Raw genomic sequence first — 19,403 nt, forward strand, 5'->3', positions numbered from 1 at the left:
TTGTTCTGCTGGCTGAGGCCACCTACAACACACCAGGCCCTGTGCTGGTTCCTGAGGCCATCTTCAAAAATCCAGGGCCCGTGCTGCTGGATAAATGCTAAACTGAGTCTTTGGCTTAGGGTATTAGGCAAGCATGCAGTTAGGGTTATAGGATTGTGTTCGTAACTTCAGGTACTGGCCACCTCATCACTTGATTCCATAAATTGACACATTGTGCTGTGGGCAGCAGCTTACGGCAGCAGCTTACGGCCATACCACCCTGAGCACGCCTGACCTCGTCTGATCTCGGAAGCTAAGCAGGGCTGGGCTTGGTTGGTACTTGGATGGGAGACTGCCTGGGAATACCTGGTGCTGTAAGCCTTTCATTTTCATGTCATTGAACTGCTTTTGATCCAGAGAAGGGGTGTATTAAAAGACCCAAAGCAGCTGCCCATTAATGAGGGCACATTAACAACATTGCTTTTGGCTGTTTTCACCAATGTCTTGTTCTGCTGGCTGAGGCCACCTACAACACACCAGGGCCAGTGCTGCTGGACGAGCCTAACTACACCACACCAGGCCCTGTGCTGGTTCCTGAGGCCATCTTCAAAAATCCATGGCCTGTGCTGCTGGATAAATGCTAAACTGAGTCTTTGGCTTAGGGTATTAGGCAAGCATGCAGGTAGGGTTATAGGATTGTGTTCGTAACTTCAGGTACTGGCCACCTCATCACTTGATTCCATAAATTGACACATTGTGCTGTGGGCAGCAGCTTACGGCCATACCACCCTGAGCACGCCTGACCTCGTCTGATCTCGGAAGCTAAGCAGGGCTGGGCTTGATTAGTACTTGGATGGGAGACTGCCTGGGAATACCTGGTGCTGTAAGCCTTTCATTTTCATGTCATTGAACTGCTTTTGATCCAGAGAAGGGGTGTATTAAAAGACCCAAAGCAGATGCCCATTAATGTGGGCACATTAACCACATTGCTTTTGGCTGTTTTCACCAATGTCTTGTTCTGCTGGTTGAGGCCACCTACAAAACACCAGGGCCAGTGCTGCTGGCCGAGGCTAACTACACCACACCAGGCCCTGTGCTGGTTCCTGAGGCCATCTTCAAATTCCATGGAATGTGCTGCTGGATAAATGCTAAACTGAGTCTTTGGGTTAGGGTATTAGGCAAGCATGCAGGTAGGGTTATAGGATTGTGTTCGTAACTTCAGGTACTGGCCACCTCATCACTTGATTCCATAAATTGACACATTGTGCTGTGGGCATCAGCTTACGGCCATACCACCCTTTGCACGCCTGACCTCGTCTGATCTCGGAAGCTAAGCAGGGCTGGGCTTGGTTAGTACTTGGATGGGAGACTGCCTGGGAAAACCTGGTGCTGTAAGCCTTTCATTTTCATGTCATTGAACTGCTTTTGATCCAGAGAAGGGGTGTATTAAAAGACCCAAAGCAGCTGCCCATTAATGAGGGCACATTAACAACATTGCTTTTGGCTGTTTTCACCAATGTCTTGTTCTGCTGGCTGAGGCCACCTAAAACACACCAGGGCCAGTGCTGCTGGCCGAGGCTAACTACACCACACCAGGCCCTGTGCTGGTTCCTGAGGCCATCTTCAAAAATCCAGGGCCTGTGCTGCTGGTTAAATGCTAAACTGAGTCTTTGGCTTAGGGTATTAGGCAAGCATGCAGGTAGGGTTATAGGATTGTGTTCGTAACCTCAGGTACTGGCCACCTCATCACTTGATTCCATAAATTGACACATTGTGCTGTGGGCAGCAGCTTACGGCCATACCACCCTGAGCACGCCTGACCTCGTCTGATCTCGGAAGCTAAGCAGGACTGGGCTTGGTTAGTACTTGGATGGGAGACTGCCTGGGAATACCTGGTGCTGTAAGCCTTTCATTTTCATGTCATTGAACTGCTTTTGATCCAGAGAAGGGGTGTATTAAAAGACCCAAAGCAGCTGCCCATTAATGAGGGCACATTAACAACATTGCTTTTGGCTGTTTTCACCAATGTCTTGTTCTGCTGGTTGAGGCCACCTACAAAACACTAGGGCCAGTGCTGCTGGCCGAGGCTAACTACACCACACCAGGCCCTGTGCTGGTTCCTGAGGCCATCTTCAAATTCCAGGTCCTGTGCTGCTGGATAAATGCTAAACTGAGTCTTTGGGTTAGGGTATTAGGCAAGCATGCAGGTAGGGTTATAGGATTGTGTTCGTAACTTCAGGTACTGGCCACCTCATCACTTGATTCCATAAATTGACACATTGTGCTGTGGGCAGCAGCTTACGGCCATACCACCCTGAGCACGCCTGACCTCGTCTGATCTCGGAAGCTAAGCAGGGCTGGGCTTGGTTAGTACTTGGATGGGAGACTGCCTGGGAATACCTGGTGCTGTAAGCCTTTCATTTTCATGTCATTGAACTGCTTTTGATACAGAGAAGGGGTGAATTAAAAGACCCAAAGCAGCTGCCCATTAATGAGGGCACATTAACGAAATTGCTTTTGGCTGTTTTCACCAATGTCTTGTTCTGCTGGCTGAGGCCACCTACAACACACCAGGGCCAGTGCTGCTGGCCGAGGCTAACTACACCACACCAGGCCCTGTGCTGGTTCCTGAGGCCATCTTCAAAAATCCAGGGCCTGTACTGCTGGATAAATGCTAAACTGAGTCTTTGGCTTAGGGTATTAGGCAAGCATGCAGGTAGGGTTATAGGATTGTGTTCGTAACTTCAGGTACTGGCCACCTCATCACTTGTTTCCATAAATTGACACATTGTGCTTTGGGCAGCAGCTTACGGCCATACCACCCTGAGCACACCTGACCTCGTCTGATCTTGGAAGCTAAGCAGGGCTGGGCTTGGTTAGTACTTGGATGGGAGACTGCCTGGGAATACCTGGTGCTGTAAGCCTTTCATTTTCATGTCATTGAACTACTTTTGATCCAGAGAAGGGGTTTATTAAAAGACCCAAAGCAGCTGCCCATTAATGAGGGCACATTAACGACATTGCTTTTGGCTGTTTTCACCAATGTCTTGTTCTGCTGGCTGAGGCCACCTACAACACACCAGGGCCAGTGCTGCTGGCCGAGGCTAACTACACCACACCAGGCCCCCTGCTGGTTCCTGAGGCCATCTTCAAAAATCCAGGGCCTGTGCTGCTGGATAAATGCTAAACTGAGTCTTTGGCTTAGGGTATTAGGCAAGCATGCAGGTAGGGTTATAGGATTGTGTTCGTAACTTCAGGTACTGGCCACCTCATCACTTGATTCCATAAATTGACACATTGTGCTGTGGACAGCAGCTTACGGCCATACCACCCTGAGCACGCCTGACCTCGTCTGATCTCGGAAGCTAAGCAGGGCTGAGCTTAGTTAGTACTTGGATGGGAGACTGCGTGGGAATACCTGGTGCTGTAAGCCTTTCATTTTCATGTCATTGAACTACTTTTGATCCAGAGAAGGGGTTTATTAAAAGACCCAAAGCAGCTGCCCATTAATGAGGGCACATTAACGACATTGCTTTTGGCTGTTTTCACCAATGTCTTGTTCTGCTGGCTGAGGCCACCTACAACACACCAGGGCCAGTGCTGCTGGCCGAGGCTAACTACACCACACCAGGCCCTGTGCTGGTTCCTGAGGCCATCTTCAAAAATCCAGGGCCCGTGCTGCTGGATAAATGCTAAACTGAGTCTTTGGGTTAGGGTATTAGGCAAGCATGCAGGTAGGGTTATAGGATTGTGTTCGTAACTTCAGGTACTGGCCACCTCATCACTTGATTCCATAAATTGACACATTGTGCTGTGGGCAGCATCTTACGGCCATACCACCTTGAGCACGCCTGACCTCGTCGGATCTCGGAAGTTTAGCAGGGCTGGGCTTGGTTAGTACTTGGATGGGAGACTGCGTGGGAATACCTGGTGCTGTAAGCCTTTCATTTTCATGTCATTGAACTGCTTTTGATCCAGAGAAGGGGTGTATTAAAAGACCCAAAGCAGCTGCCCATTAATGAGGGCACATTAACGACATTGCTTTTGGCTGTTTTCACCAATGTCTTGTTCTGCTGGCTGAGGCCACCTACAACACACCAGGGCCAGTGCTGCTGGCCGAGGCTAACTACACCACACCAGACCCTGTGCTGGTTCCTGAGGCCATCTTCAAAAATCCAGGGCCTATGCTGCTGGATAAATGCTAAACTGAGTCTTTGGCTTAGGGTATTTGGCAAGCATGCAGGTAGGGTTATAGGATTGTGTTCGTAACTTCAGGTACTGGCCACCTCATCACTTGATTCCATAAATTGACACATTGTGCTGTGGGCAGCATCTTACGGCCATACCACCCTGAGCACGCCTGACCTCGTCTGATCTCGGAAGTTAAGCAGGGCTGGGCTTGGTTAGTACTTGGATGGGAGACTGCCTGGGAATACCTGGTGCTGTAAGCCTTTCATTTTCATGTCATTGAACTGCTTTTGATCCAGAGAAGGGGTGTATTAAAAGACCCAAAGCAGCTGCCCATTAATGAGGGCACATTAACGACATTGCTTTTGGCTGTTTTCACCAATGTCTTGTTCTGCTGGCTGAGGCCACCTACAACACACCAGGGCCAGTGCTGCTGGCCGAGGCTAACTACACCACACCAGGCCCTGTGCTGGTTCCTGAGGCCATCTTCAAAAATCCAGGGCCTGTGCTGCTGGATAAATGCTAAACTGAGTCTTTGGCTTAGGGTATTAGGCAAGCATGCAGGTAGGGTTATAGGATTGTGTTCGTAACTTCAGGTACTGGCCACCTCATCACTTGATTCCATAAATTGACACATTGTGCTGTGGGCAGCAGATTACGGCCATACCACCCTGAGCACGCCTGACCTCGTCTGATCTCGGAAGCTAAGCAGGGCTGGGCTTGGTTAGTACTTGGATGGGAGACTGCCTGGGAATACCTGGTGCTGTAAGCCTTTCATTTTAATGTCATTGAAATGCTTTTGATCCAGAGAATGGGTGTATTAAAAGACCCAAAGCAGCTGCCCATTAATGAGGGCACATTAACGACATTGCTTTTGGCTGTTTTCACCAATGTCTTGTTCTGCTGGCTGAGGCCACCTACAACACACCAGGGCCAGTGCTGCTGGCCGAGGCTAACTACACCACACCAGGCCCTGTGCTGGTTCCTGAGGCCATCTTCAAAAATCCAGGGCCTGTGCTGCTGGATAAATGCTAAACTGAGTCTTTGGGTTAGGTTATGAGGCAAGCATGCAGGTAGGGTTATAGGATTGTGTTCGTAACTTCAGGTACTGGCCACCTCATCACTTGATTCCATAAATTGACACATTGTGCTGTGGGCAGCAGCTTACGGCCATACCACCCTGAGCACGCCTGACCTCGTCTGATCTCGGAAGCTAAGCAGAGCTGGGCTTGGTTAGTACTTGAATGGGAGACTGCCTGGGAATACCTGGTGCTGTAAGCCTTTCATTTTCATGTCATTGAACTGCTTTTGATCCAGAGAAGGGGTTTATTAAAAGACCCAAAGCAGCTGCCCATTAATGAGGGCACATTAACGACATTGCTTTTGGCTGTTTTCACCAATGTCTTGTTCTGCTGGCTGAGGCCACCTACAACACACCAGGGCCAGTGCTGCTGGCCGAGGCTAAGTACACCACACCAGGCCCTGTGCTGGTTCCTGAGGCCATCTTCAAAAATCCAGGGCCCGTGCTGCTGGATAAATGCTAAACTGAGTCTTTGGGTTAAGGTATTAGGCAAGCATGCAGGTAGGGTTATAGGATTGTGTTCGTAACTTCAGGTACTGGCAACCTCATCACTTGATTCCATAAATTGACACATTGTGCTGTGGGCAGCAACTTACGGCCATACCACCCTGAGCACGCCTGACCTCGTCTGATCTCGGAAGCTAAGCAGAGCTGGGCTTGGTTAGTACTTGGATGGGAGACTGCCTGGGAATACCTGGTGCTGTAAGCCTTTCATTTTCATGTCATTGAACTGCTTTTGATCCAGAGAAGGGGTGTATTAAAAGACCCAAAGCAGCTGCCCATTAATGAGGGCACATTAACGACATTGCTTTTGGCTGTTTTCACCAATGTCTTGTTCTGCTGGCTGAGGCCACCTAAAACACACCAGGGCCAGTGCTGCTGGCCGAGGCTAACTACACCACACCAGGCCCTGTGCTGGTTCCTGAGGCCATCTTCAAAAATCCAGGGCCTGTGCTGCTGGATAAATGCTAAACTGAGTCTTTGGCTTAGGGTATTAGGCAAGCATGCAGGTAGGGTTATAGGATTGTGTTCGTAACTTCAGGTACTGGCCACCTCATCACTTGATTCCATAAATTGACACATTGTGCTGTGGGCAGCAGCTTATGGCCATACCACCCTGAGCACGCCTGATCTCGGAAGCTAAGCAGGGCTGGGCTTGGTTAGTACTTGGATGGGAGACTGCCTGGGAATACCTGGTGCTGTAAGCCTTTCATTTTCATGTCATTGAACTGCTTTTGATCCAGAGAAGGGGTGTATTAAAAGACCCAAAGCAGCTGCCCATTAATGAGGGCACATTAACGACATTGCTTTTGGCTGTTTTCACCAATGTCTTGTTCTGCTGGCTGAGGCCACCTACAACACACCAGGGCCAGTGCTGCTGGCCGAGGCTAACTACACCACACCAGGCCCTGTGCTGGTTCCTGAGGCCATCTTCAAAAATCCAGGGCCTGTGCTGCTGGATGAATGCTAAACTGAGTCTTTGGCTTAGGGTATTAGGCAAGCATTCAGGTAGGGTTATAGGATTGTGTTCGTAACTTCAGGTACTGGCAACCTCATCACTTGATTCCATAAATTGACACATTGTGCTGTGGGCAGCAGCTTACGGCCATACCACCCTGAGCACGCCTGACCTCGTCTGATCTCGGAAGCTAAGCAGGGCTGGGCTTGGTTAGTACTTGGATGGGAGACTGCCTTGGAATACCTGGTGCTGTAAGCCTTTCATTTTCATGTCATTGAACTGCTTTTGATCCAGAGAAGGGGTGTATTAAAAGACCCAAAGCAGATGCCCATTAATGAGGGCACATTAACGACATTGCTTTTGGCTGTTTTCACCAATGTCTTGTTCTGCTGGCTGAGGCCACCTACAACACACCAGGGCCAGTGCTGCTCTCCGAGGCTAACTACACCACACCAGGCCCTGTGCTGGTTCCTGAGGCCATCTTCAAAAATACAGGGCCTGTGCTGCTGGATAAATGCTAAACTGAGTCTTTGGCTTAGGGTATTAGGCAAGCATGCAGGTAGGGTTATAGGATTGTGTTCGTAACTTCAGGTACTGGCCACCTCATCACTTGATTCCATAAATTGACACATTGTGCTGTGGGCAGCAGCTTACGGCCATACCACCCTGAGCACGCCTGATCTCAGAAGCTAAGCAGGGCTGGGCTTGGTTAGTACTTGGATGGGAGACTGCCTGGGAATACCTGGTGCTGTAAGCCTTTCTTTTTCATGTCATTGAACTGCTTTTGATCCAGAGAAGGGGTGTATTAAAAGACCCAAAGCAGCTGCTCATTAATGAGGGCACATTAACGACATTGCTTTTGGCTGTTTTCACCAATGTCTTGTTCTGCTGGCTGAGGCCACCTACAACACACCAGGGCCAGTGCTGCTGGCCGAGGCTAACTACACCACACCAGGCCCTGTGCTGGTTCCTGAGGCCATCTTCAAAAATCCAGGGCCTGTGCTGCTGGATGAATGCTAAACTGAGTCTTTGGCTTAGGGTATTAGGCAAGCATTCAGGTAGGGTTATAGGATTGTGTTCGTAACTTCAGGTACTGGCCACCTCATCACTTGATTCCATAAATTGACACATTGTGCTGTGGGCAGCAGCTTACGGCCATACCACCCTGAGCACGCCTGACCTCGTCTGATCTCGGAAGCGAAGCAGGGCTGGGCTTGGTTAGTACTTGGATGGGAGACTGCCTGGGAATACCTGGTGCTGTAAGCCTTTCATTTTCATGTCATTGAACTGCTTTTGATCCAGAGAAGGGGTGTATTAAAAGACCCAAAGCAGATGCCCATTAATGAGGGCACATTAACGACATTGCTTTTGGCTGTTTTCACCAATGTCTTGTTCTGCTGGCTGAGGCCACCTACAACACACCAGGGCCAGTGCTGCTGGCCGAGGCTAACTACACCACACCAGGCCCTGTGCTGGTTCCTGAGGCCATCTTCAAAAATCCAGGGCCTGTGCTGCTGGATAAATGCTAAACTGAGTCTTTGGCTTAGGGTATTAGGCAAGCATGCAGGTAGGGTTATAGGATTGTGTTCGTAACTTCAGGTACTGGCCACCTCATCACTTGATTCCATAAATTGACACATTGTGCTGTGGGCAGCAGCTTACGGCCATACCACCCTGAGCACGCCTGACCTCGTCTGATCTCGGAAGCTAAGCAGGGCTGGGCTTGGTTAGTACTTGGATGGGAGACTGCCTGGGAATACCTGCTGCTGTAAGCCTTTCATTTTCATGTCATTGAACTGCTTTTGATCCAGAGAAGGGGTGTATTAAAACACCCAAAGCAGCTGCCCATTAATGAGGGCACATTAACGACATTGCTTTTGGCTGTTTTCACCAATGTCTTGTTCTGCTGGCTGAGGCCACCTACAACACACCAGGGCCAGTGCTGCTGGCCGAGGCTAACTACACCACACCAGGCCCTGTGCTGGTTCCTGAGGCCATCTTCAAAAATCCAGGGCCTGTGCTGCTGGATAAATGCTAAACTGAGTCTTTGGCTTAGGGTATTAGGCAAGCATGCAGGTAGGGTTATAGGATTGTGTTCGTAACTTCAGGTACTGGCCAAATCATCACTTGATTCCATAAATTGACACATTGTGCTGTGGGCAGCAGCTTACGGCCATACCACCCTGAGCACGCCTGACCTCGTCTGATCTCGGAAGCTAAGCAGGGCTGGGCTTGGTTAGTACTTGGATGGGAGACGGCCTGGGAATACCTGATGCTGTAAGCCTTTCATTTTCATGTCATTGAACTGCTTTTGATTCAGAGAAGGGGTGTATTAAAAGACCCAAAGCAGATGCCCATTAATGAGGGCACATTAATAACATTGCTTTTGGCTGTTTTCACCAATGTCTTGTTCTGCTGGCTGAGGCCACCTGCAACACACCAGGGCCAGTGCTGCTGGCCGAGGCTAACTACACCACACCAGGCCCTGTGCTGGTTCCTGAGGCCATCTTCAAAAATCCAGGGCCTGTGCTGCTGGATAAATGCTAAACTGAGTCTTTGGCTTAGGGTATTAGGCAAGCATGCAGGTAGGGTTATAGGATTGTGTTCGTAACTTCAGGTACTGGCCACCTCATCACTTGATTCCATAAATTGACACATTGTGCTGTGGGCAGCAGCTTACGGCCATACCACCCTGAGCACGCCTGACCTCGTCTGATCTCGGAAGCTAAGCAGGGCTGGGCTTGGTTAGTACTTGGATGGGAGACGGCCTGGGAATACCTGGTGCTGTAAGCCTTTCATTTTCATGTCATTGAACTGCTTTTGATTCAGAGAAGGGGTGTATTAAAAGACCCAAAGCAGCTGCCCATCAATGACGGCACATTAACGACATTGCTTTTGGCTGTTTTCACCAATGTCTTGTTCTGCTGGCTGAGGCCACCTACAACACACCAGGACCAGTGCTGATGGCCGAGGCTAACTACACCACACCAGGCCCTGTGCTGGTTCCTGAGGCCATCTTCAAAAATCCAGGTCATGTGCTGCTGGAAAAATGATAAACTGAGTCTTTGGGTTAGGGTATTAGGCAAGCATGCAGGTAGGGTTATAGGATTGTGTTCGTAACTTCAGGTACTGGCCACCTCATCACTTGATTCCATAAATTGACACATTGGGCTGTGGGCAGAAGCTTACGGCCATACCATCCTGAGCACGCCTGACCTCGTCTGATCTCGGAAGCTAAGCAGGGCTGGGCTTGGTTAGTACTTGGATGGGAGACTGCCTGGGAATACCTGGTGCTGTAAGCCTTTCATTTTCATGTCATTGAACTGCTTTTGATCCAGAGAAGGGGTGTATTAAAAGACCCAAAGCAGCTGCCCATTAATGAGAGCACATTAACGACATTGCTTTTGGCTGTTTTCACCAATGTCTTGTTCTGCTGGCTGAGGCCACCTACAACACACCAGGGCCAGTGCTGCTGGCCGAGTAAACTACACAAAACCAGGCCCTGTGCTGGTTCCTGAGGCCATCTTCAAAAATCCAGGTCCTGTGCTGCTGGATAAATGCTAAACTGAGTCTTTGGGTTAGGGTATTAGGCAAGCATGCAGGTAGGGTGATAGGATTGTGTTCGTAACTCCAGGTACTGGCCACCTCATCACTTGATTCCATAAATTGACACATTGTGCTGTGGCCAGCAGCTTACAGCCATACCACCCTGAGCACGCCTGATCTCGGAAGCTAAGCAGGGCTGGGCTTGGTTAGTACTTGGATGGGAGACTGCCTGGGAATACCTGGTGCTGTAAGCCTTTCATTTTCATCTCATTGAACTGCTTTTGATCCAGAGAAGGGGTGTATTAAAAGACCCAAAGCAGATGCCCATTAATGAGGGCACATTAACGACATTGCTTTTGGCTGTTTTCACCAATGTCTTGTTCTGCTGGCTCAGGACACCTACAACACACCAGGACCAGTGCTGCTGGCCGAGGCTAACTACACCACACCATGCCCTGTGCTGGTTCCTGAGGCCATCTTCAAAAATCCAGGGCCTGTGCTGCTGGAAAAATGCTAAACTGAGTCTTTGGGTTAGGGTATTAGGCAAGCATGCAGGTAGGGTTATAGGATTGTGTTCGTAACTTCAGGTACTGGCCACCTCATCACTTGATTCCATAAATTGACACATTGTGCTGTGGGCAGCAGCTTACGGCCATACCACCCTGAGCACGCCTGACCTCGTCTGATCTCGGAAGCTAAGCAGGGCTAGGCTTGGTTAGTACTTGGATGGGAGACTGCCTGGGAATGCCTGGTGCTGTAAGCCTTTCATTTTCATGTCATTGAACTGCTTTTGATCCAGAGAAGGGGTGTATTAAAAGACCCAAAGCAGCTACCCATTAATGAGGGCACATTAACGACATTGCTTTTGGCTATTTTCACCAATGTCTTGTTCTGCTGGCCGAGGCCACCTACAACACACCAGGGCCAGTGCTGCTGGCCGAGGCTAACTACACCACACCAGGCCCTGTGCTGGTTCCTGAGACCATCTTCAAAAATCCAGGGCCTGTGCTGTTGGATAAATGCTAAACTGAGTCTTTGGGTTAGGGTATGAGGCAAGCATGCAGGTAGGGTTATAGGATTGTGTTCGTAACTTCAGGTACTGGCCACCTCATCACTTGATTCCATAAATTGACACATTGTGCTGTGGGCCGCAGCTTACGGCCATACCACCCTGAGTACGCCTGACCTCGTCTGATCTCGAAAGCTAAGAAGGGCTGGGCTTGGTTAGTACTTGGATGGGAGACTGCCTGGAAATACCTGGTGCTGTAAGCCTTTCATTTTCATGTCATTGAACTGCTTTTGATCCAGAGAAGGGGTGTATTAAAAGACCCAAAGCAGCTGCCCATTAATGAGGGCACATTAACGACATTGCTTTTGGCTGTTTTCACCAATGTCTTGTTCTGCTGGCTGAGGCCACCTACAACACACCAGGGCCAGTGCTGCTGGCCGAGGCTAACTACACCACACCAGGCCCTGTGCTGGTTCCTGAGGCCATCTTCAAAAATCCAGGGCCCGTGCTGCTGGATAAATGCTAAACTGAGTCTTTGGGTTAGGGTATTAGGCAAGCATTCAGGTAGGGTTATAGGATTGTGTTCGTAACTTCAGGTACTGGCCACCTCATCACTTGATTCCATAAATTGACACATTGTGCTGTGGGCAGCAGCTTACGGCCATACCACCCTGACCATGCCTGACCTCGTCTGATCTCGGAAGGTAAGCAGGGCTGGGCTTGGTTAGTACTTGGATGGGAGAGTGCCTGGGAATACCTGGTGCTGTAAGCCTATCATTTTCATGTCATTGAACTGCTTTTGATCCAGAGAAGGGGTGTATTAAAAGACCCAAAGCAGATGCCCATTAATGAGGGCACATTAACGACATTGCTTTTGGCTGTTTTCACCAATGTCTTGTTCTGCTGGCTGAGGCCACATACAACACACCAGGGCCAGTGCTGCTGGCCAAGGCTAACTACACCACACCAGGCCCTGTGCTTTTTCCTGAGGTCATCTTCAAAAATCCAGGGCCTGTGCTGCTGGATAAATGCTAAACTGAGTTTTTGGCTTAGGGTATTAGGCAAGCATGCAGGTAGGGTTATAGGATTGTGTTCGTAACTTCAGGTACTGGCCACCTCATCACTTGATTCCATAAATTGACACATTGTGCTGTGGGTAGCAGCTTACGGCCATACCACCCTGAGCACGCCTGACCTCGTCTGATCTCGGAAGCTAAGCAGGGCTGGGCTTGGTTAGTACTTGGATGGGAGACTGCCTTGGAATACCTGGTGCTGTAAGCCTTTCATTTTCATGTCATTGAACTGCTTTTGATCCAGAGAAGGGGTGTATTAAAAGACCCAAAGCAGATGCCCATTAATGAGGGCACATTAACAACATTGCTTTTGGCTGTTTTCACCAATGTCTTGTTCTGCTGGCTGAGGCCACCTACAACACACCAGGGCCAGTGGTGCTGGCCGAGGCTAACTACACCACACCAGGCCCTGTGCTGGTTCCTGAGGCCATCTTCAAAAATCCAGGGCCTGTGCTGCTGGATAAATGCTAAACTGAGTCTTTGGCTTAGGGTATTAGGCAAGCATGCAGGTAGGGTTATAGGATTGTGTTCGTAACTTCAGGTACTGGCCACCTCATCACTTGATTCCATAAATTGACACATTGTGCTGTGGGTAGCAGCTTACGGCCATACCACCCTGAGCAAGCCTGACCTCGTCTGATCTCGGAAGCTAAGCAGGGCTGGGCTTGGTTAGTACTTGGATGGGAGACTGCCTGGGAATACCTGGTGCTGTAAGCCTTTCATTTTCATGTCATTGAACTGCTTTTGATCCAGAGAAGGGGTGTATTAAAAGACCCAAAGCAGCTGCCCATTAATGAGGGCACATTAACGACATTGCTTTTGGCTGTTTTCACCAATGTCTTGTTCTGCTGGCTGAGGCCACCTACAACACACCAGGGCCAGTGCTGCTGGCCGAGGATAACTACACCACACCAGGCCCTGTGCTGGTTCCTGAGGCCATCTTCAAAAATCCAGGGCCTGTGCTGCTGGATAAATGCTAAACTGAGTCTTTGGCTTAGGGTATTAGGCAAGCATGCAGGTAGGGTTATAGGATTGTGTTCGTAACTTCAGGTACTGGCCACCTCATCACTTGATTCCATAAATTGACACATTGTGCTGTGGGTAGCAGCTTACGGCCATACCACCCTGAGCACGCCTGACCTCGTCTGATCTCGGAAGCTAAGCAGGGTTGGGCTTGGTTATTACTTGGATGGGAGACTGCCTGGGAATACCTGGTGCTGTAAGCCTTTCATTTTCATGTCATTGAACTGTTTTTGATCCAGGGAAGGGGTGTATTAAAAGACCCAAAGCAGCTGCCCATTAATGAGGGCACATTAACGACATTGCTTTTGGCTGTTTTCACCAATGTCTTGTTCTGCTGGCTGAGGCCACCTACAACACACCAGGGCAAGTGCTGCTGGCCAAGGCTAACTACACCACACCAGGCCCTGTGCTGGTTCCTGAGGCCATCTTCAAAAATCCAGGGCCTGTGCTGCTGGATGAATGCTAAACTGAGTCTTTGGCTTAGGGTATTAGGCAAGCATGCAGGTAGGGTTATAGGATTGTGTTCGTAACTTCAGGTACTGGCCACCTCATCACTTGATTCCATAAATTGACACATTGTGCTGTGGGCAGCAGCTTACGGCCATACCACCCTGAGCACGCCTGACCTCGTCTGATCTCGGAAGCTAAGCAGGGCTGGGCTTGGTTAGTACTTGGATGGGAGACTGCCTGGGAATACCTGGTGCTGTAAGCCTTTCATTTTCATGTCATTGAACTGCTTTTGATCCAGAGAAGGGGTGTATTAAAAGACCCAAAGCAGCTGCCCATTAATGAGGGCACATTAACGACATTGCTTTTGGCTGTTTTCAGCAATGTCTTGTTCTGCTGGCTGAGGCCACCTACAACACACCAGGGCCAGTGCTGCTGCTGAGGCTAACTACACCACACCAGGCCCTGTGCTGGTTCCTGAGGCCATCTTCAAAAATCCAGGGCCTGTGCTGCTGGATAAATGCTAAACTGAGTCTTTGGGTTAGGTTATTAGGCAAGCATGCAGGTAGGGTTATAGGATTGTGTTCGTAACTTCAGGTACTGGCCACCTCATCACTTGATTCCATAAATTGACACATTGTGCTGTGGGCAGCAGCTTACGGCCATACCACCCTGAGCACGCCTGACCTCATCTGATCTCGGAAGCTAAGCAGGGCTGGGCTTGGTTAGTACTTGGATGGGAGACTGCCTGGGAATACCTGGTGCTGTAAGCCTTTCATTTTCATGTCACTGAACTGCTTTTGATCCAGAGAAGGGGTGTATTAAAAGACCCAAAGCAGCTGCCCATTAATGAGGGCACATTAACGACATTGCTTTTGGCTGTTTTCACCAATGTCTTGTTCTGCTGGCTGAGGCCACCTACAACACACCAGGGCCAGTGCTGCTGGACGAGGCTAACTACACCACACCAGGCCCTGTGCTGGTTCCTGAGGCCATCTTCAAAAATCCAGGGCCTGTGCTGCTGGATGAATGCTAAACTGAGTCTTTGGCTTAGGGTATTAGGCAAGCCTGCAGGTAGGGTTATAGGATTGTGTTCGTAACTTCAGGTACTGGCCACCTCATCACTTGATTCCATAAATTGACACATTGGGTTCTGGGCAGCAGCTTACGGCCATACCACCCTGAGCACGCCTGACCTCGTCTGCTCTCGGAAGCAAAGCAGGGCTGGGCTTGGTTAGTACTTGGATGGGAGACTGCCTGGGAATACCTGGTGCTGTAAGCCTTTCATTTTCATGTCATTGAACTGCTTTTGATCCAGAGAAGGGGTGTATTAAAAGACCCAAAGCAGCTGCCCATTAATGAGGGCACATTAACGACATTGCTTTTGGCTGTTTTCACCAATGTCTTGTTCTGCTGGCTCAGGCCACCTACAACACACCAGGGCCAGTGCTGCTGGCCGAGGCTAACTACACCACACCAGGCCCTGTGCTGGTTCCTGAGGCCATCTTCAAAAATCCAGGGCCTGTGCTGCTGGATGAATGCTAAACTGAGTCTTTGGCTTAGGGTATTAGGCAAGCATGCAGGTAGGGTTATAGGATTGTGTTCGTAACTTCAGGTAATGGCCACCTCATCACTTGATTCCATAAATTGACACATTGTGCTGTGGGCAGCAGCTTACGGCCATACCACCCTGAGCACGCCTGACCTCGTCTGATCTCGGAAGCTAAGCAGGGCTGGGCTTGGTTAGTACTTGGATGGGAGACTGCCTGGGAATACCTGGTGCTGTAAGCCTTTCATTTTCATGTCATTGAACTGCTTTTGATCCAGAGAAGGGGTGTATTAAAAGACCCAAAGCAGCTGCCCATTAATGAGGGCACATTAACGACATTGCTTTTGGCTGTTTTCACCAATGTCTTGTTCTGCTGGCTGAGGCCACCTACAACACACCAGGGCAAGTGCTGCTGGCCAAGGCTAACTACACCACACCAGGCCCTGTGCTGGTTCCTGAGGCCATCTTCAAAAATCCAGGTCCTGTGCTGCTGGATAAATGCTAAACTGAGTCTTTGGGTTAGGGTATGAGGCAAGCATGCAGGTAGGGTTATAGGATTGTGTTCGTAACTTCAGGTACTGGCCACCTCATCACTTGATTCCATAAATTGACACATTGTGCTGTGGGCAGCAGCTTACGGCCGTACCACCCTGAGCACGCCTGACTTCGTCTGATCTCGGAAGCTAAGCAGGGCTGGGCTTGGTTAGTACTTGGATGGGAGACGGCCTGGGAATACCTGGTGCTGTAAGCCTTTCATTTTCATGTCATTGAACTGCTTTTGATCCAGAGAAGGGGTGTATTAAAAGACCCAAAGCAACTGCCCATTAATGAGGGCACATTAACGACATTGCTTTTGGCTGTTTTCACCAATGTCTTGTTCTGCTGGCTGAGGCCACCTACAACACACCAGGGCCAGTGCTGCTGGCCGAGGCTAACTACACAACAACAGGCCCTGTGCTGGTTCCTGAGACCATCTTCAAAAATCCAGGGCCTGTGCTGCTGGATAAATGCTAAACTGAGTCTTTGGGTTAGGGTATTAGGCAAGCATGCAGGTAGGGTTATAGGATTGTGTTCGTAACATCAGGTACTGGCCACCTCATCACTTGATTCCATAAATTGACACATTGTGCTGTGGGCAGCAGCTTACGGCCATACCACCCTGAGCACACCTGACCTCGTCTGATCTCGGAAGCTAAGCAGGGCTGGGCTTGGTTAGTACTTGGATGGGAGACTGTCTGGGAATACCTGGTGCTGTAAGCCTTTCATTTTCATGTCATTGAACTGCTTTTGATCCAGAGAAGGGGTGTATTAAAAGACCCAAAGCAGCTGCCCATTAATGAGGGCACATTAACGACATTGCTTTTGGCTGTTTTCACCAATGTCTTGTTCTGCTGGCTGAGGCCACCTACAACACACCAGGGCCAGTGCTGCTGGCCGAGGCTAACTACACCACACCAGGCCCTGTGCTGGTTCCTGAGGCCATCTTCAAAAATCCAGGTCCTGTGCTGCTGGATAAATGCTAAACTGAGTCTTTGGGTTAGGGTATTAGGCAAGCATGAAGGTAGGGTTATAGGATTGTGTTCGTAACTTCAGGTACTGGCCACCTCATCACTTGATTCCATAAATTGACACATTGTGCTGTGGGCAGCAGCTTACGGCCATACCACCCTGAGCACGCCTGACCTCGTCTGATCTCGGAAGCTAAGCAGGGTTGGGCTTGGTTATTACTTGGATGGGAGACTGCCTGGGAATACCTGGTGCTGTAAGCCTTTCATTTTCATGTCATTGAACTGTTTTTGATCCAGGGAAGGGGTGTATTAAAAGACCCAAAGCAGCTGCCCATTAATGAGGGCACATTAACGACATTGCTTTTGGCTGTTTTCACCAATGTCTTGTTCTGCTGGCTGAGGCCACCTACAACACACCAGGGCAAGTGCTGCTGGCCAAGGCTAACTACACCACACCAGGCCCTGTGCTGGTTCCTGAGGCCATCTTCAAAAATCCAGGGCCTGTGCTGCTGGATGAATGCTAAACTGAGTCTTTGGCTTAGGGTATTAGGCAAGCATGCAGGTAGGGTTATAGGATTGTGTTCGTAACTTCAGGTACTGGCCACCTCATCACTTGATTCCATAAATTGACACATTGTGCTGTGGGCAGCAGCTTACGGCCATACCACCCTGAGCACGCCTGACCTCGTCTGATCTCGGAAGCTAAGCAGGGCTGGGCTTGGTTAGTACTTGGATGGGAGACTGCCTGGGAATACCTGGTGCTGTAAGCCTTTCATTTTCATGTCATTGAACTGCTTTTGATCCAGAGAAGGGGTGTATTAAAAGACCCAAAGCAGCTGCCCATTAATGAGGGCACATTAACGACATTGCTTTTGGCTGTTTTCAGCAATGTCTTGTTCTGCTGGCTGAGGCCACCTACAACACACCAGGGCCAGTGCTGCTGCTGAGGCTAACTACACCACACCAGGCCCTGTGCTGGTTCCTGAGGCCATCTTCAAAAATCCAGGGCCTGTGCTGCTGGATAAATGCTAAACTGAGTCTTTGGGTTAGGTTATTAGGCAAGCATGCAGGTAGGGTTATAGGATTGTGTTCGTAACTTCAGGTACTGGCCACCTCATCACTTGATTCCATAAATTGACACATTGTGCTGTCGGCAGCAGCTTACGGCCATACCACCCTGAGCACGCCTGACCTCATCTGATCTCGGAAGCTAAGCAGGGCTGGGCTTGGCTAGTACTTGGATGGGAGACTGCCTGGGAATACCTGGTGCTGTAAGCCTTTCATTTTCATGTCACTGAACTGCTTTTGATCCAGAGAAGGGGTGTATTAAAAGACCCAAAGCAGCTGCCCATTAATGAGGGCACATTAACGACATTGCTTTTGGCTGTTTTCACCAATGTCTTGTTCTGCTGGCTGAGGCCACCTACAACACACCAGGGCCAGTGCTGCTGGACGAGGCTAACTACACCACACCAGGCCCTGTGCTGGTTCCTGAGGCCATCTTAAAAAATCCAGGGCCTGTGCTGCTGGATAAATGCTAAACTGAGTCTTTGGCTTAGGGTATTAGGCAAGCCTGCAGGTAGGGTTATAGGATTGTGTTCGTAACTTCAGGTACTGGCCACCTCATCACTTGATTCCATAAATTGACACATTGGGTTCTGGGCAGCAGCTTACGGCCATACCACCCTGAGCACGCCTGACCTCGTCTGCTCTCGGAAGCAAAGCAGGGCTGGGCTTGGTTAGTACTTGGATGGGAGACTGCCTGGGAATACCTGGTGCTGTAAGCCTTTCATTTTCATGTCATTGAACTGCTTTTGATCCAGAGAAGGGGTGTATTAAAAGACCCAAAGCAGCTGCCCATTAATGAGGGCACATTAACGACATTGCTTTTGGCTGTTTTCACCAATGTCTTGTTCTGCTGGCTCAGGCCACCTACAACACACCAGGGCCAGTGCTGCTGGCCGAGGCTAACTACACCACACCAGGCCCTGTGCTGGTTCCTGAGGCCATCTTCAAAAATCCAGGGCCTGTGCTGCTGGATGAATGCTAAACTGAGTCTTTGGCTTAGGGTATTAGGCAAGCATGCAGGTAGGGTTATAGGATTGTGTTCGTAACTTCAGGTAATGGCCACCTCATCACTTGATTCCATAAATTGATACATTGTGTTCTGGGCACCAGCTTACGGCCATACCACCCTGAGCACGCCTGACCTCGTCTGCTCTCGGAAGCTAAGCAGGGCTGGGCTTGGTTAGTACTTGGATGGGAGACTGCCTGGGAATACCTGGTGCTGTAAGCCTTTCATTTTCATGTCATTGAACTGCTTTTGATCCAGAGAAGGGGTGTATTAAAAGACCCAAAGCTGCTGCCCATTAATGAGGGCACATTAACGACATTGCTTTTGGCTGTTTTCACCAATGTCTTGTTCTGCTGGCTCAGGCCACCTACAACACACCAGGGCCAGTGCTGCTGGCCGAGGCTAACTACACCACACCAGGCCCTGTGGTGGTTCCTGAGACCATCTTCAAAAATCCAGGGCCTGTG

The 19,403-nt window shown here is 49.7% G+C and overlaps 8 non-coding genes and 30 pseudogenes across 8 annotated transcripts; all 38 read left to right on the forward strand.

Annotated features, from left to right (window-relative positions):
• Positions 1-241: 241 nt before the first annotated feature.
• On the forward strand, positions 242-360 carry LOC148104961 (5S ribosomal RNA; annotated as a pseudogene).
• Positions 361-750: 390 nt separating this feature from the next.
• LOC148104962 (5S ribosomal RNA) lies at positions 751-869 on the forward strand (annotated as a pseudogene).
• Positions 870-1,258: 389 nt separating this feature from the next.
• On the forward strand, positions 1,259-1,377 carry LOC148104963 (5S ribosomal RNA; annotated as a pseudogene).
• Positions 1,378-1,767: 390 nt separating this feature from the next.
• On the forward strand, positions 1,768-1,886 carry LOC148104964 (5S ribosomal RNA; annotated as a pseudogene).
• A 389-nt stretch (positions 1,887-2,275) lies between these two features.
• Positions 2,276-2,394, forward strand: LOC148104965 (5S ribosomal RNA). Its single transcript, XR_015718801.1, has one exon. It is a non-coding gene; the product is annotated as a 5S ribosomal RNA (ribosomal RNA).
• Positions 2,395-2,784: 390 nt separating this feature from the next.
• LOC148104966 (5S ribosomal RNA) lies at positions 2,785-2,903 on the forward strand (annotated as a pseudogene).
• Positions 2,904-3,293: 390 nt separating this feature from the next.
• Positions 3,294-3,412, forward strand: LOC148104967 (5S ribosomal RNA; annotated as a pseudogene).
• A 390-nt stretch (positions 3,413-3,802) lies between these two features.
• On the forward strand, positions 3,803-3,921 carry LOC148104968 (5S ribosomal RNA; annotated as a pseudogene).
• A 390-nt stretch (positions 3,922-4,311) lies between these two features.
• Positions 4,312-4,430, forward strand: LOC148104969 (5S ribosomal RNA). The gene has a single exon (XR_015718942.1). It is a non-coding gene; the product is annotated as a 5S ribosomal RNA (ribosomal RNA).
• A 390-nt stretch (positions 4,431-4,820) lies between these two features.
• LOC148104970 (5S ribosomal RNA) lies at positions 4,821-4,939 on the forward strand (annotated as a pseudogene).
• Positions 4,940-5,329: 390 nt separating this feature from the next.
• On the forward strand, positions 5,330-5,448 carry LOC148104971 (5S ribosomal RNA; annotated as a pseudogene).
• A 390-nt stretch (positions 5,449-5,838) lies between these two features.
• On the forward strand, positions 5,839-5,957 carry LOC148104972 (5S ribosomal RNA; annotated as a pseudogene).
• A 390-nt stretch (positions 5,958-6,347) lies between these two features.
• On the forward strand, positions 6,348-6,456 carry LOC148104973 (5S ribosomal RNA; annotated as a pseudogene).
• Positions 6,457-6,846: 390 nt separating this feature from the next.
• LOC148104974 (5S ribosomal RNA) lies at positions 6,847-6,965 on the forward strand (annotated as a pseudogene).
• A 390-nt stretch (positions 6,966-7,355) lies between these two features.
• Positions 7,356-7,464, forward strand: LOC148104975 (5S ribosomal RNA; annotated as a pseudogene).
• Positions 7,465-7,854: 390 nt separating this feature from the next.
• On the forward strand, positions 7,855-7,973 carry LOC148104976 (5S ribosomal RNA; annotated as a pseudogene).
• A 390-nt stretch (positions 7,974-8,363) lies between these two features.
• Positions 8,364-8,482, forward strand: LOC148104977 (5S ribosomal RNA; annotated as a pseudogene).
• Positions 8,483-8,872: 390 nt separating this feature from the next.
• LOC148104978 (5S ribosomal RNA) lies at positions 8,873-8,991 on the forward strand (annotated as a pseudogene).
• Positions 8,992-9,381: 390 nt separating this feature from the next.
• Positions 9,382-9,500, forward strand: LOC148104979 (5S ribosomal RNA; annotated as a pseudogene).
• Positions 9,501-9,890: 390 nt separating this feature from the next.
• Positions 9,891-10,009, forward strand: LOC148104980 (5S ribosomal RNA; annotated as a pseudogene).
• Positions 10,010-10,398: 389 nt separating this feature from the next.
• LOC148104981 (5S ribosomal RNA) lies at positions 10,399-10,507 on the forward strand (annotated as a pseudogene).
• A 390-nt stretch (positions 10,508-10,897) lies between these two features.
• Positions 10,898-11,016, forward strand: LOC148104982 (5S ribosomal RNA; annotated as a pseudogene).
• A 390-nt stretch (positions 11,017-11,406) lies between these two features.
• Positions 11,407-11,525, forward strand: LOC148104983 (5S ribosomal RNA; annotated as a pseudogene).
• Positions 11,526-11,915: 390 nt separating this feature from the next.
• Positions 11,916-12,034, forward strand: LOC148104984 (5S ribosomal RNA; annotated as a pseudogene).
• Positions 12,035-12,424: 390 nt separating this feature from the next.
• Positions 12,425-12,543, forward strand: LOC148104985 (5S ribosomal RNA; annotated as a pseudogene).
• A 390-nt stretch (positions 12,544-12,933) lies between these two features.
• LOC148104986 (5S ribosomal RNA) lies at positions 12,934-13,052 on the forward strand (annotated as a pseudogene).
• A 390-nt stretch (positions 13,053-13,442) lies between these two features.
• LOC148104987 (5S ribosomal RNA) lies at positions 13,443-13,561 on the forward strand (annotated as a pseudogene).
• Positions 13,562-13,951: 390 nt separating this feature from the next.
• Positions 13,952-14,070, forward strand: LOC148104988 (5S ribosomal RNA). The gene has a single exon (XR_015718802.1). It is a non-coding gene; the product is annotated as a 5S ribosomal RNA (ribosomal RNA).
• Positions 14,071-14,459: 389 nt separating this feature from the next.
• LOC148104989 (5S ribosomal RNA) lies at positions 14,460-14,578 on the forward strand. The gene has a single exon (XR_015718677.1). It is a non-coding gene; the product is annotated as a 5S ribosomal RNA (ribosomal RNA).
• A 390-nt stretch (positions 14,579-14,968) lies between these two features.
• Positions 14,969-15,087, forward strand: LOC148104990 (5S ribosomal RNA; annotated as a pseudogene).
• Positions 15,088-15,477: 390 nt separating this feature from the next.
• LOC148104991 (5S ribosomal RNA) lies at positions 15,478-15,596 on the forward strand. The gene has a single exon (XR_015718803.1). It is a non-coding gene; the product is annotated as a 5S ribosomal RNA (ribosomal RNA).
• A 390-nt stretch (positions 15,597-15,986) lies between these two features.
• LOC148104992 (5S ribosomal RNA) lies at positions 15,987-16,105 on the forward strand (annotated as a pseudogene).
• A 390-nt stretch (positions 16,106-16,495) lies between these two features.
• On the forward strand, positions 16,496-16,614 carry LOC148104993 (5S ribosomal RNA). Its single transcript, XR_015718672.1, has one exon. It is a non-coding gene; the product is annotated as a 5S ribosomal RNA (ribosomal RNA).
• A 390-nt stretch (positions 16,615-17,004) lies between these two features.
• On the forward strand, positions 17,005-17,123 carry LOC148104994 (5S ribosomal RNA; annotated as a pseudogene).
• A 390-nt stretch (positions 17,124-17,513) lies between these two features.
• Positions 17,514-17,632, forward strand: LOC148104995 (5S ribosomal RNA). The gene has a single exon (XR_015718804.1). It is a non-coding gene; the product is annotated as a 5S ribosomal RNA (ribosomal RNA).
• Positions 17,633-18,021: 389 nt separating this feature from the next.
• Positions 18,022-18,140, forward strand: LOC148104996 (5S ribosomal RNA). Its single transcript, XR_015718702.1, has one exon. It is a non-coding gene; the product is annotated as a 5S ribosomal RNA (ribosomal RNA).
• Positions 18,141-18,530: 390 nt separating this feature from the next.
• On the forward strand, positions 18,531-18,649 carry LOC148104997 (5S ribosomal RNA; annotated as a pseudogene).
• Positions 18,650-19,039: 390 nt separating this feature from the next.
• On the forward strand, positions 19,040-19,158 carry LOC148104998 (5S ribosomal RNA; annotated as a pseudogene).
• The last annotated feature ends 245 nt before the right edge of the window (positions 19,159-19,403 follow it).

This window comes from Neolamprologus brichardi, chromosome 3, assembly GCF_056152115.1.
Source record: "Neolamprologus brichardi isolate AB-2024 chromosome 3, ASM5615211v1, whole genome shotgun sequence".
Classification (NCBI taxonomy): domain Eukaryota; kingdom Metazoa; phylum Chordata; class Actinopteri; order Cichliformes; family Cichlidae; genus Neolamprologus; species Neolamprologus brichardi.